We start from the raw sequence: 13184 nt of genomic DNA, 5'->3' as shown, positions 1-13184 counted from the left end.
AAGGATTCAAAGGCAATGTCTATGGAGAAGAAATGGGCAAGATCATGCACCCCTCTTGCTGCCTGGCATCTGGTGTGCAGACCTAAAAATAAAGGGGGGTTAGGAATTATGAACCTAGCAATCCAGAATGAAGCACTCCTACTCAAGCATGTTGATAAATTTCTAAATCATGCTGATATCCCATGGGTTCACTTGATTTGGAACACTTACTATCATGACACAGTACCTCAGGGAACTGCCCTTTGTGGTTCTTTTTGGTGGAAGGATATCTGTAAACGGCTGGACAAATTCAGATCAGTTACATATGTTCAGCCTAACAAGGGTGATTCCTTCCTGTTTTGGTCTGACTCCTGGTTGGTTGGAAACTCCATTAGGCCATTGGTAGCCAAATTCCAAAGACTGTTTTCTTTTGTGGCTGATGCTTTCTGCACAGTGCAAGAGGTCTTTACAGCCTTTTCTGATGACATCATGCTCTCTATGTTCCACTTGCCACTGTCTGCTCAAGCTTACCAGGAGCTGCTTTCAGTTCAATCTTTGCTTCAAGACCTGGATCTTGATCATCAGGCCTCTGGCAGATGGGTATGGGGAAAAGATGCTAAGGCATACACAGCCAAGAGATACTATACTCACATTCACAGCAGTATTACACCAAACCCTTTACTCAACTGGATCTGGAAAAGCTGTTGTACCATGAGGATTAAGATGTTTGCCTGGATGCTCATCATGGACATGCTTAACACTCAAGACATGCTTGAAGGGCGACACTGGAATGTTTCTGACTCCAATCTCTGTGTTCTATGTCATGCTCGAGTCAAGGAAGACACAGATCACTTATTCTTCACCTGTATTTTCAGTACCAGGGTCTGGAATTACCTGCAGATCACATGGCAGGGTCCATCCATGTGGAGTGCTACTGTTGCTGCTAAAAGAGACTTCCATAACCCCTTCTTTGCTGAGGTGGTCTTCACTGCATGCTGGAACATCTGGACTATCAGAAATGCAAAGGTCTTCAACCAGGAGCAGCCAAAGTTCAGAAAATGGAGATCTGGCTTCATTCATGACATCTCCCTGTTAGCTCATAGAATTAAGCCTAGTTTCAGGGATGATCTCCTTAAATGGGTTTCCTTTTTGCCTCCTTGAGGTTTGTAGCCTTAGCTCCTCCTCCCCTTTGTACATTCTAATTTCTTCTTGTACATACTGCTCTTATATATGGGAATATAAGAAAGAAGGTTGTGGGGGGTTTTCCCTACAGTAACCGGTCAAAAAAATACATCATTTGCCTAATATGCAAACAAACTGCATGGTGTAGAAGCTGATTTTCCCAGATTGATTAGTTTCCTTTCAAATTGAGAATTAGCTTCCTAAGATATTATTTCCTTCCTAAAATCATGGATAAGTAACCTCAGGACTGAAAAATTATTAGGAAGCAACGATCGCTTCGTATGACGCAAGTTTTTGTTTTTTGGAAGAAACGATCTATATTAAGGAGCATTGATCCTCATGATTAGAAAAAAAATACTAGCTTAATTGTAAGCAACGACCTTGATTAGGAACCAAAATTTGCTTCCAATGCAATTTTCTTTTGGGAAGCAACGATCTTGATTAGGAATCATTGGTTCTCACGATTGGAAACAAATAAAACATCTTAATTAATCATCCCTAGATCTGGGTAGTTGTTAGGAAAAAATTGGCAACAAATTAATGGCAGTTAATGCAAAATCCTATATGCAAACTAACTCACGCAGGGATTCAGCTAGTAGATCGGACGGTGTGCATGCTTTCAATCGGATGGTCATAACCTAGTTTGATAGGTAGCAAATACCAGTAGTCTGATGCCTAGAGGCTCCCTTCTATGTTACACTCACAAGATATGCCATCTGACCGATCTTCATCTTTAGAACAAGATCACTAGCGGCTCTAGTTGCCTTTGTCTGGGCCTCGTCCTAAATTTCTACTTGAGTTGTAGATGACGTAGGATGGGAAGGATCCATCGTGACATTGTTATCCTCGAGCTCAAGTTGGAGTGGCAGGTGGGGACGATTAAGTAGATATACCTTATTCCCAATCTTGGAGTTTATCAACATCTGAATATATGGGGCATATCCACAAGATATCTTCTGATTAGCAGTTGTCCTCTGGATGGTCTTAACAATGAGATCCATCACTATGATCCTGGTGTGTTTGTCAACAGGGTGTAGCATATTTATGGAGTAACCACATATTGTCTTATCATCTCCTGATTTGGGCATCAAGGTGTGCCTCAATATGGTGTTGGAGGTCGTCAGGCTAGCAAGCAAAACGTATACATAGCCAAACTTATGTGTCTTCACATACTCCTGGGCAATGGCAATGTACATGTTGGCCAAGGAGTTGTGATTCATCTTGGAATCAGAATAGACATCTAAGTCTCTTTTCTCCACCTTGGGAGCACCTGTGTATCCCACTCATCCATTATCAATTGGTACCTTATATCCTCAATCATCCATACAATCCTACCGCCTCGATAGAAATGAGCTATAGAATAAAATTGCATGATGAGATCATCATTTCATGCTATCATCTCTCCGCCTATGAACTCATCAATGCCCATCATGTTGAAGCTTTCATGCACTTGGGCAAGTGGACCTCATTGGCCTTGATATACTTCCAGTCAACATACCTCATGTCACTCACTCCTGGGTTCTTGTTAAGCAACACTGTCTCATAAAAATCTTGTTGCTCACTGTATGAAAACGAGCATCAACGACAGTCTTCCTTCTGATGGAGTAGGGGTAAACAGATCTCCACGTTCTTAGTCCTTGTTATTTTATCTCCTTCATGTTTTTAGCAACTCGGTGAGCATCATTATGCTTTCGAAGGCAGGGCCTGAGCTTCTTCAGCACATTCACATCATCATCATCATCATCATCTGCTGCCTCAGGGGGTGGTGTTGATTCTCTCTCTAGAACTGAAGCTTTGTTCTTGTCAACAGGAGGAATATCTCTTCTTGTTTTCCCATTCTTGAGGGCAGTTTGATTGGACTTGGCGGGTGGCTTGCTAGGCATATCATCAACCATAAGCTTCCTCTGCTTGGGAAGAGGTGGGTTTGCAATTTGTATTTCCTCCTCTTTTCCTCCTCGGGGTCAACATACTTGGAGGTTGGCCTCCCAATGACATGAACGGTCCTCTTCCTCTCTATCTCCCTCTCTATTCTTTGTTGGCTTCTTAGCCAAAGTCTTGTTCCTTCTAGATCTACTTGGGTTCTCTTGAGGCACAGACATACCCCTCTTTGTAGCAACATACACACGGACCTTCCTTGCAACTACTCTTTCCTTCCTCTCAAGTTGTTTCTTGGAGGCAACCTCCTCACAGATAAAATATTTATCCTCCTCATCAGAATGTCTCTGATTTCTTGCTGTGGTAGATGCCTTGGGAAATTCATGTGAGCTCGGGTGCCTGGATCTTCTGAACTTACTTCAGGACTGGTGCTTGCATCCAAGTAAACACTTGGTTCTCTGCTCCTATTCTGGCTGTCATCCGAGTCTCGCATTCTAACCTCTGACTTAGATATATAGGAGTGGAGTAGATAAGCATAAAAAAATCCAGATATTTTTGCAAAATTTTGAACTCAAAATGTTAGTTTTATGTTTTCGCAATATGCAATTCGGTTCATCCGAGTTTCAGATTTTGGAAATTCCTAGGCAAGGAAAAGAAATTTGGTCAAACCTTTTTGGTTTCACTGAGATGTGATTCGGTCTTTCCAAAGCTGCTCACAGAATCCCTAAATCCCACTTCGATGACTCCGATAGGAAACTTTTGGTTTCATTGAGAAGTCCTTGTGTTGTGGCCGAAACCACATGGGTGGCACCAAAATGTTTCGACTCGGAGGCTCCGAGTGTGCTTATCGCGGAGATCTAACCCTAATTTTTTCGTTCAATCTATTCTAAGGGAATTTTTGAGAGGATAGATTTATGCATATAGTGGCCAAATAGTTGACAAGACCTATTGCATATTAAATTGGAAGATGAACGCAGTAGGGATCGAGGTTTACCCTAATTGGCGGAACATCTCTACGATGACAACAGCAGGATCAATTTTCATTGACTGTGAAGGACTCTTTCAGCGAGGGCTCCCTGGAGACGATGAAGAACATCCATGGAGAAGGGCGGCGACAACAATGGTGGTGTGGGAGATGGTTGGTTTGAAGAATTTTCCGAAGTCCATCACACAGATATTTACCCATTTGCCGTCGGTGACACCGGGAAAGAAGAATTGGTGGACACTAAGGTTCATAACTGTCAGTTGATAGAGGAACTCGGTGACTCCAAGAATTATTGATCGGTGGTACCGAGGTAGAAAACCTAATCAACCCTTGTGCCTTCGATGGAGCCGAGTTTATAGAGTTGGTCACAGTGAAAGACAGTGGGAGGTTTTGGAAGTCAGCCCTAGTTGAATCGGTGGCTCCTAGTGCTCCCATGATACATGTGATATGCATTTGGTTTTTCCCCGAAGAAGAGGGGATGATGTAGCTCAGTAAAGATAAGTATTTCCCTTAGTGAGAACCAAGGTTATCGAACCAATAGGAGGACCACGCAATTTCCCGAATTCAACACTTACACACAAAAGAACACACACTTGCACCCAACGCGGGCAACATGCTTGTCAATCCCCTTGAACTCGTTACTTGCAAGTGATAAGTAGTGTATATAGATATTTTGATAAATATAAATTGAAAATAAAAAATAAAGTAAATAATGGCAGCAAAGTATTTAGAGTTTTTAAAATATATTTGTGAATAGACCCCGGACCATAGTTTTTGCTATAGGCTTCTCTTTCTAAGAAAGCATACATTGTTTAGATAAATCACTGTTGGACAATTGATAGGAAAGCGGATAGTCATGCAATACATATTCATGTCAATGATCACACTTATAGGCATCATGTTCGTAAGCAAGTAGGCCGATTGCTACCTGCATCTACTACTATTACTCCACCCATCGACCACTATCCAGCATGCATCTATAGTATTATGTATAAAACCAAGTAATGCTTGGAGCAAGATGACATGATGTAGAGAAATTAAAATCAAGCAATATAAATAAAACTCATTATTTTATCCTCATTATGTATCATGTTCCTTTTTGATACTAGGATTGAGCACCACAAGATTGAACCCATCACAACGCACCACTCCCACTGAAGATAAATCAATCTAGTTGGCCAAACCAAACCAATAAATTAGAGAGAAATACAAAGCTATAATAATCATGAACAAAAGAATTCAGAGATGATTCAATTAATATTCTCGAATAATCTGATCATAAATGCATAACTCATCGGATCCAAACAAACACGCCACAAAGAAGATTATTATATTTAGATCTATGACATCATGTAGACAAAGCAAATACAATTAATATGAATCAATCCCATCGTTTTACCCTTAGTGGCAGCAATACAATACGTGTCATGTCCCTTTATGTCACTAGGATTGAGCACCATAAGATTGAACCCATTACAACGCACCTCTCCCGCTGAAGATAAATCAATCTAGTTGGCCAAACTAAACCGATAGATCAGAGAGAATTCTGAAGCTATCATAATCATGCATATATATCAAATACCAGCAAGGAACTCAATATAATCTCAAGGATAATATTAAAATAAACAACAATTCATCGGATCCCAACAAACGCATCGCGCAAGAGAGATTACATAAGATAGACCGCCACAGGAATCACATTGATCTTGGCAATGAAGAAGATACAGAGAGAGAGATCGATAGCCATCTACGTAGTAACTATGGATTTGTAGGTCCTTGGTGAACTAATCACACATCATCATGGGAGCAGCAATGTTGATGTAGAGGCCCTCCGTGATCGATCCCCTCTCCGGCAAGGCACAAGAATAGGGATCAAGATGGGCACACGATGGAATAGAGACTTGAGGCGGCGGGAAAAGTGTTTCAGAAGGCTCCTTAGGGTTTTGGGGATATATGTGAATTTGTAGGACCGAGAGGAGCGCCATTGGCTGTGGGAGATGAACCCAAGCAATCAGGGTGCGGCCACCCGCTGGCCGTGCCTTGTTGGCTTGGCACCACCTCGTGTGGTCTTCGGTCTCCTTCCGAAGTTTCCATGGCTTATTTTTGTCCAGAAAAAATCATCAATTCTTTTGGGGTATTTGGACTTTGTTTGGTACACTATTCATGAAAGGCCAAAAACATGCAGAAAACAGCAACTCGTTGTTGGCAATGGGTCAATATGTTAGTGCTTAAAATAATATAAAACAACAAGTAAATGCTTAAAAAGTATCCTAGAATGATAATATAACAACATGTAACAGTCAAAAATTACGTATCAGAAGCGTGACATCGAAATATGCAAGCCAAGTTTTAAATGAAAAATTCCCGGTATCATATGAAAATGAAAACTCATGAGACTCTCTATATGAAAACATGGTGATTTCTCAAAAACAAGTGTGGAAAAAGAAGTAGTAGCACTGTCCCTTCTATTTTGTTTAATTATTTCTTTTTTTCTCTTTTTCTGTTCTTTTCTTTTTTGTCGAGAGTCTCATCCCGACTTGTGGGGAACTCACTATCATTATCTTATTTTCCTCACTGAGACAGTGCTCTAATAATGATGAACATCACATTTCTATCTACTTGAAACTCGACATAACAACTCAATGATGATAAAATAAATGAATCTATATGAATGCCTCTAGGAGTGCACCATGATGTGTAATGCTCTAGCATAACATGTAAATAATGATGAACGGTGGATTTGCCACGAATACTACGTCAGCTACATGATCATGCTATGAAATATGATGGTGAACACACAAGTCATGTGATGTAACGGTGGAAGTTGCATGACAATATATCTCGAAATGGCTATGGAAGTGCCTCGCAATATATCTCGGAATGGCTATGGAAGTGACATGATAGGTAGGTATGGTGGTTGTTTTGAGGAAGATATAAGGTGGCTTATGTGCAACAGAGGGCATCACGTCGCTGGGTTTTGGATGCACCGACGAACGTTGCTCCAATTCTCGAGGTGAAAATGGGCAATGCATGATACTGAAGAGGCTAGCAAATGTGGAAAGATGAGTGTACGTACATCCATGCATTCATATTAGTCCTAAAGAACCCATATACTTATTGCAATGCCGTATTAGCTCGCTCTAAGCAAAGTACTACTCGTATGCCCCTAGGACATCATGTTAACTATCGCGCACCCCCGACCAAAAGAGCACTAGGATTTCAACGAGGAATAAGAATGCTCACACATCATCACCATGCCATAACCAATATTTAGATAAAAAAAAAGTTAACACCCTTTAATTATCGATATTTCTACTAACCAACAACCATGTACACACACCCTTTCATATTACCACATCAGTATCATTAACCCATAATTTGCCTTTCACGTGCTACATGAAAGTTTTTAATATATCCTCCTTGAATACCTATCATTTTCAACTAGATTTATAAACCATGGAAGTTATCTTTACCCTCTATTATACTATCAAACAAATATAAGTGAAGAACGAGAGTGGAATTATTTCTACAAAATCTACACGCCACCGTGCTCTAAAAGATATAAGTGAAGTATTCTAACAAATCATGATGAACAGTTGTCTCTCTCAAGTAGGTGTGTACAACAAAAATAATTATGTAAAGATAAAATAAAAAACAAACTATAATAGATGATGCTCCAAGCAAAACACATATCATGTGATGAATAAAAATATAGCTCGAGGTGGCATATCGATGGAATGGAGCGAAAGAGGGGATGCCTTACGGACCATTCCCAAGCTTAGATGCTTGAGTATTCCTAAGATATTACCTTGGGGTGTCGTGGGAATCCCAAACTTAGGGTCTTGTCGCTCCTTATTCCTTCATCCATCGTGATGGCACCCAAAACTTCAAAACTTCAGCACACAAAAATCAACATAAACCTCGTGAGATCTGTTAGTATAATAGGCCAATCATAAACTTCTAGGTACTCTTATAAGTTGATTAATATTTAAATATGGCATAAGTTATTGTATTCTAACTTCTCCATGGCTTATACCCCGTGATACAATCTATAGCATCATCAAAACAAGCAAACTATGCAAGCAAAAACATAATAGTCTCTAATCATCACCTCTATGACCATACCTATTTAAGTCCGAAAATTTTGGAAATTTAGGAGAACCTCGATAATTTTTATGTAAATTACGTGTAAAAAGTTTAGATCAAAAAGACGTTCCTATAAAATTAGAGAATATATGCACTTTATGTAAAAGTTTTTGTTTTTTGCGCACATCAAATCTACTATTATCGAAATCATCCTAAATGCTTTACTTGGCACAAACACTAATTAAAACAAAAACACAATTTTTATAGCAGCAATAATCATGTCAACACAAAATGACAGAAATTATCTGGTTTTATCCCAACAAATTCTTTGTTTATAGCCATTAAGATAGGCTTGAGATAATAATAATGCTCACAAAAAAGACAAGAATTGAAGCAGAAAGAGAGCATCATAAAACATGTGACAAACACATTAAATTTCAACATATTTCCTAGGCATAGGCATTTTATAAGCAAACAATTTATTAATACAAGAAGTGCCTAGCATATGCAAGTAGGAAGAATGAAGCATTAACAATTTGAATATCACAAGAGAGGTAAGTGAGTAAACTGAAAATTTCTATAACCATATTTGACTTTTTCATAATAATAACATCTAGGATCATATTCAAATTCAAAAATATAGCTATAATATGAAATATTTTCTCCATGATCCACATGCACAAAAGTTGTACAATCTTCCAAGATAGTGGGATTAACATTACTAAAGTCATGACCTCTCAAAACCCAGTTTTATTAAAAAATTCATAAGATTGATCCTCCTCCAAAGTAGTGGGACCATTATTACCTAAAGTTGACGCTATTCCAAACCCACTTTTAGTGGCATTGCAAAAATCATTATAAATAGTAGATTCAACATGAAGCTCAAAATTAGCATGATTATCACCCCAATCATGATCATTAGCACAAGTGATATTCATAGAATTTATACTAGCAACATTGAAATCATGCTTTTTTTTCAAGGAACTATCATGAATCACTTTATAATTTTCTTTTAACAGTTCATCACAATTTTCAGATTCATGATTTCAAGGAAGATGTCATAAAGATAATTTAGTTTACTCAACTCACTAGCAACTGGTTCCACATAATTGCGTCTTTCGAAAAGATTAGCAAGTGGATGAGGGTCCATTTATCTTTAAAAAAATAGTTTTCGCTTTTGTGTGAAAAAGAGATAGCATGGCTAGGAAAGTAGAGAGTAGAACAAGTGAATGATTATGTGTGTATAGTACCTAATAAGAACTTGATGATACTCCTCGGCAACGACGCCAGAAATTCTTCCTCCTAATTGTAAACTGTGTTGGGTGTTTCCCCAAAGAGGAGAGAAGATGAGACACGATAGAGATAAGTCTTTTCCTCAGTGGGAACCAAAGTTATCAAAATAAATATAGAAATATTTATAGAAAATCACATAGTTATGAAATATTTATTCATGACAAAGATCATATATATAGCCATCACATCCATAAGCAAGTACACTGACTCCTAACTGCATCTACTACTATTTCTCCACTCATCGACCACTATCCAGCATGCATCTAGGGTACTAAGTAAAAATAGAGTAATGCTTGGATCAAGATGAAATGATGAAGACAAATAAACTCAACTAATATGAATAGACCCTATCTTTTTTATCCTTAATGGTAGCAATACAAATACGTGTCATGGCCCCTTCTACCACTCGGACCGAGCCCCACAAGATTGAACCCAACACGGCGCACCACTACCACTGAAGATAAATCAACCTAGTTGGCCAAACATAATCGATAGATCAAGGAGAAATACGAAGCAATGATACGTCCCAAACGTATCTATAATTTCTGCTTGTTCCATGATCTTTTGGGTGACATTGTTATATATTTTGCTACACTTTTATATCTTTTTACATATATTCGGACTAAACTACTAACTCAGTGCACCCAGTGCTAGTTTCTGTCTGCTTATGTTTTTTTTGCACGGACTTTTACCCAAATTTAAAGAGGCCCAGAAATCCCGAGAAAAATATATAAAAATCAGCGTGACGGAAGCTTCACGAAGCACGAAGACGGGCTAGAGGAGAGCCAGGGCCTGCCCAGGCGGCCTCCCTACGTGGCCTACCCCCTAGCCGCGCCACCAGGTCGCCTCAGTGGGTCCCACACCCTCTGATGCCCTCCTTCAGCCTATATTTACCTCTCCGATAGGAAACTCTTCCAGGAGATCCAAAATCGCAAATTTCTCCATCGTTCCACCGCCGGAGCGCTTCCGAGATCGGGAGTGTCAGAAGACCTCTTCTCGGCACCCTGCCGGAGGGAGGATTGACCTCCGGGAGCTTCTCCACCACCATGGACGCTTCCCGAACGTGCTGTGAGTAGTCCTCCTTGGACCATGAGTGCATGGCCAGTAGCTATGTGATGTCTTATCTCCAATCTTGTGCTTCAATGATTAGCCCTTCTCAGCAGCCCTACATGATCAAGGCATCTATGTAATTTTCCTGCTATTGCTATGCTTGGTTTGCTAGGATCCGATGGATTATGAGATTATGTTCAGATTGTGATGAGTTATATATTTGGTTATTCTTTTATATTATGTTCTTTATTTATTCATGCATGTTCTCTATTGCTTTTTATTGCTTTAGCCGAGTAGTAGATTGTAACTCCAAGAGGGAGCGTTATGCATGATTGTGGGTTCATGCCCCCTGATGTCTAGCTTGAGTGACAGAAACATGGGACTAGGGGATGTGATGTTGCCACCAGGGAGAAAACAATGGTACTTGTGACCATGGTTGCAAGGATTGTTTACCGTACACAAAGTTCTTTAATGCAGTTGTCCGTTGCTTTGAGTTTACACTTTGGGCAGGGCTCGCAACTTAATACTAGAGATATGTTCTGGATAGATATCTCAAGGTGGATGATTAGTAAGTAGATGCTGATAAATAAACGATCTACTTGTCTTGGCGTACCGCCCATTACTTTTGAGCCTCTAACTTTCTAGTAGCATGATTAGAATTACGATGCGTTTATAATTGTGTCAATTGCCCAAGTATAATTTGTTTACTCATGCATAGTTGTTTATCATCTTTTGGGAGAGAGACATCATTAGTGAACATCATGTGATTCTGGTCCATATAACCACCATCTTTTACACCTCCACCATTTACTGCTTTTATTCACTTTTCCGTTGCAATCACTATCACTATTCCCGCTTGTGTTTTGATCCTTTGCAAACTACAAGACCGGAGAGATTGACAACCTCTCTGTACTCGTTGGGAGCAAAGTTATTTGTTGTGTGTGCAGGTCCATGTATTCTGCTACCACCAGAGCAGGGGACACCTACTTGTTGATCCTTGGAGTCCTCCTGATTCGATAAACCTTACAGTCCCCGTGTAAGGGGAATTTGCTGCTGACTACATCTCCACCTTCCACTTGGGGTAACCAACGAGGGGCGAGAAGTATATCCATCAACTCGTCATCAAGCAAATTTCTGGCGCCGTTGCCGGGGACTCCAGTCTTCAAGATAGGGGAGTTGCACACTATCTTTTACCTTTGATTTTTAGTCTTGCTAGTTAGGCTTAATGGAAAACAACAAAAATATGAGAGAGCTTTATAAACTTTTATCTTGAACTAGGACATGAAGTGTTTGAGGAGAAAATTTAAAAAACAATGGAACTTTATTATTTGCATAACAATTATGATGGTGTCAATGTTATTAGTATGCTTTCTTTGAATATCAATATTGCTAATGGCATGGGAAGCTCTAAGCTTGGGGATGACAGGTTTGATGAACATGATATTTTTAGTCCCCCAACTTTTGAGGAGAAAATTTGCTTTGATGATACTATGCTTCCTAAATATGATGATTACCATGATTGCTTTACTCTCACTATTCCTAATAAGAAAGAGTAATGATACTTTTATGCTTTTGGATCATGCAAATAATACCTTATGTGATAGTTATATTGTGAAGTTTATTCATGATCCCAGTGAAAATTATTATGAGAAGGTAACACATGCTTATAGATATTTCAATAATATCAAGTTCCCTCTCTTTATGTTGAAGGTTTTGAAGCTGCACTTGTTTTGCCTTCCTACGGTTATTGCTTTGTGCTTCAATGAATTATTTTATTGCAATATACCTATACATAGGAAGAATGTTAGACTTAAATGTGTTTGGTATTTTCTTCTTGATGCTCTCTTTTGTTCTACAACTCTTATTCCTACGAGAGCATCATTAAAATCTTAAGCCTATCTTCATGACGATAAAGAAAGCGCTTGTTGGGAGGCAACCCAATTTGTTTTTATTTTAAGTTTTAGTGGTCTTGATGCTTGTTACTACTTTAGAAACATCATTCTATCTTTATTTTGAAGCTTTGTGCCAATTTTTTGCCTCCAATTGCAAGAAAGTTCAGAAGTTGTGACATGCTGTCCACAAACAAATTCTGTCTGCTTGACGAAACAATTCGCCAAAAATCACGAGATCATCTTTTTGATATGAATTGTTTTTAAAGCATGATCTATATAATTGTCTTTCTCGCGTCTATTCTAAGTTTTTCATTTGAGTTGCAGAAGTGCCCAGAAAAAAATATTTACTACCTGCTGTTCTGTTTTTCACAGATTCTGCCCTGTTTTGCGTTTTCATCATTTTGCAAATCTTAAGCTTGCTTTTTCTTTGCAAAAACCTTTTGGAAAACTTGAGAAACAGTATGTCTTCTTGAAAATATTTATTTCCAGTAGATAATAAATTATTTTATTTTGGGCACTAACCACTCTAATCAGCTTATGATGAGTTTTGTATGAAGGGAGTTCTCAAGTATGCAATGGAAGATGATGAAAGAAGATCTAGGAGTGTCAAGCGCTCAAGCTTGGGGATGCCCCCATGCACCCCCAAGAAATATTCAAGGAGACTCAAGCGTTTAAGCTTGGGGATGCCCCCGTGCATCCCCTTCTCTATCAACAATCATCAGTTTGTCCTTCTCCATGCTATATTTTTACCACTTCATATATTATGTGCTATGCTTGGAGCGTCCCACTCTTTACTTTTTAGTTTGTTTTAGTTTTTCTTGATGTTTATAACAAGTTGGACC

This window comes from Hordeum vulgare, chromosome 5H (assembly GCF_904849725.1).
Source record: "Hordeum vulgare subsp. vulgare chromosome 5H, MorexV3_pseudomolecules_assembly, whole genome shotgun sequence".
In the NCBI taxonomy this organism is placed as follows: Eukaryota; Viridiplantae; Streptophyta; class Magnoliopsida; order Poales; family Poaceae; genus Hordeum; species Hordeum vulgare.
Note: the sequence above shows the minus strand (reverse complement) of the source record.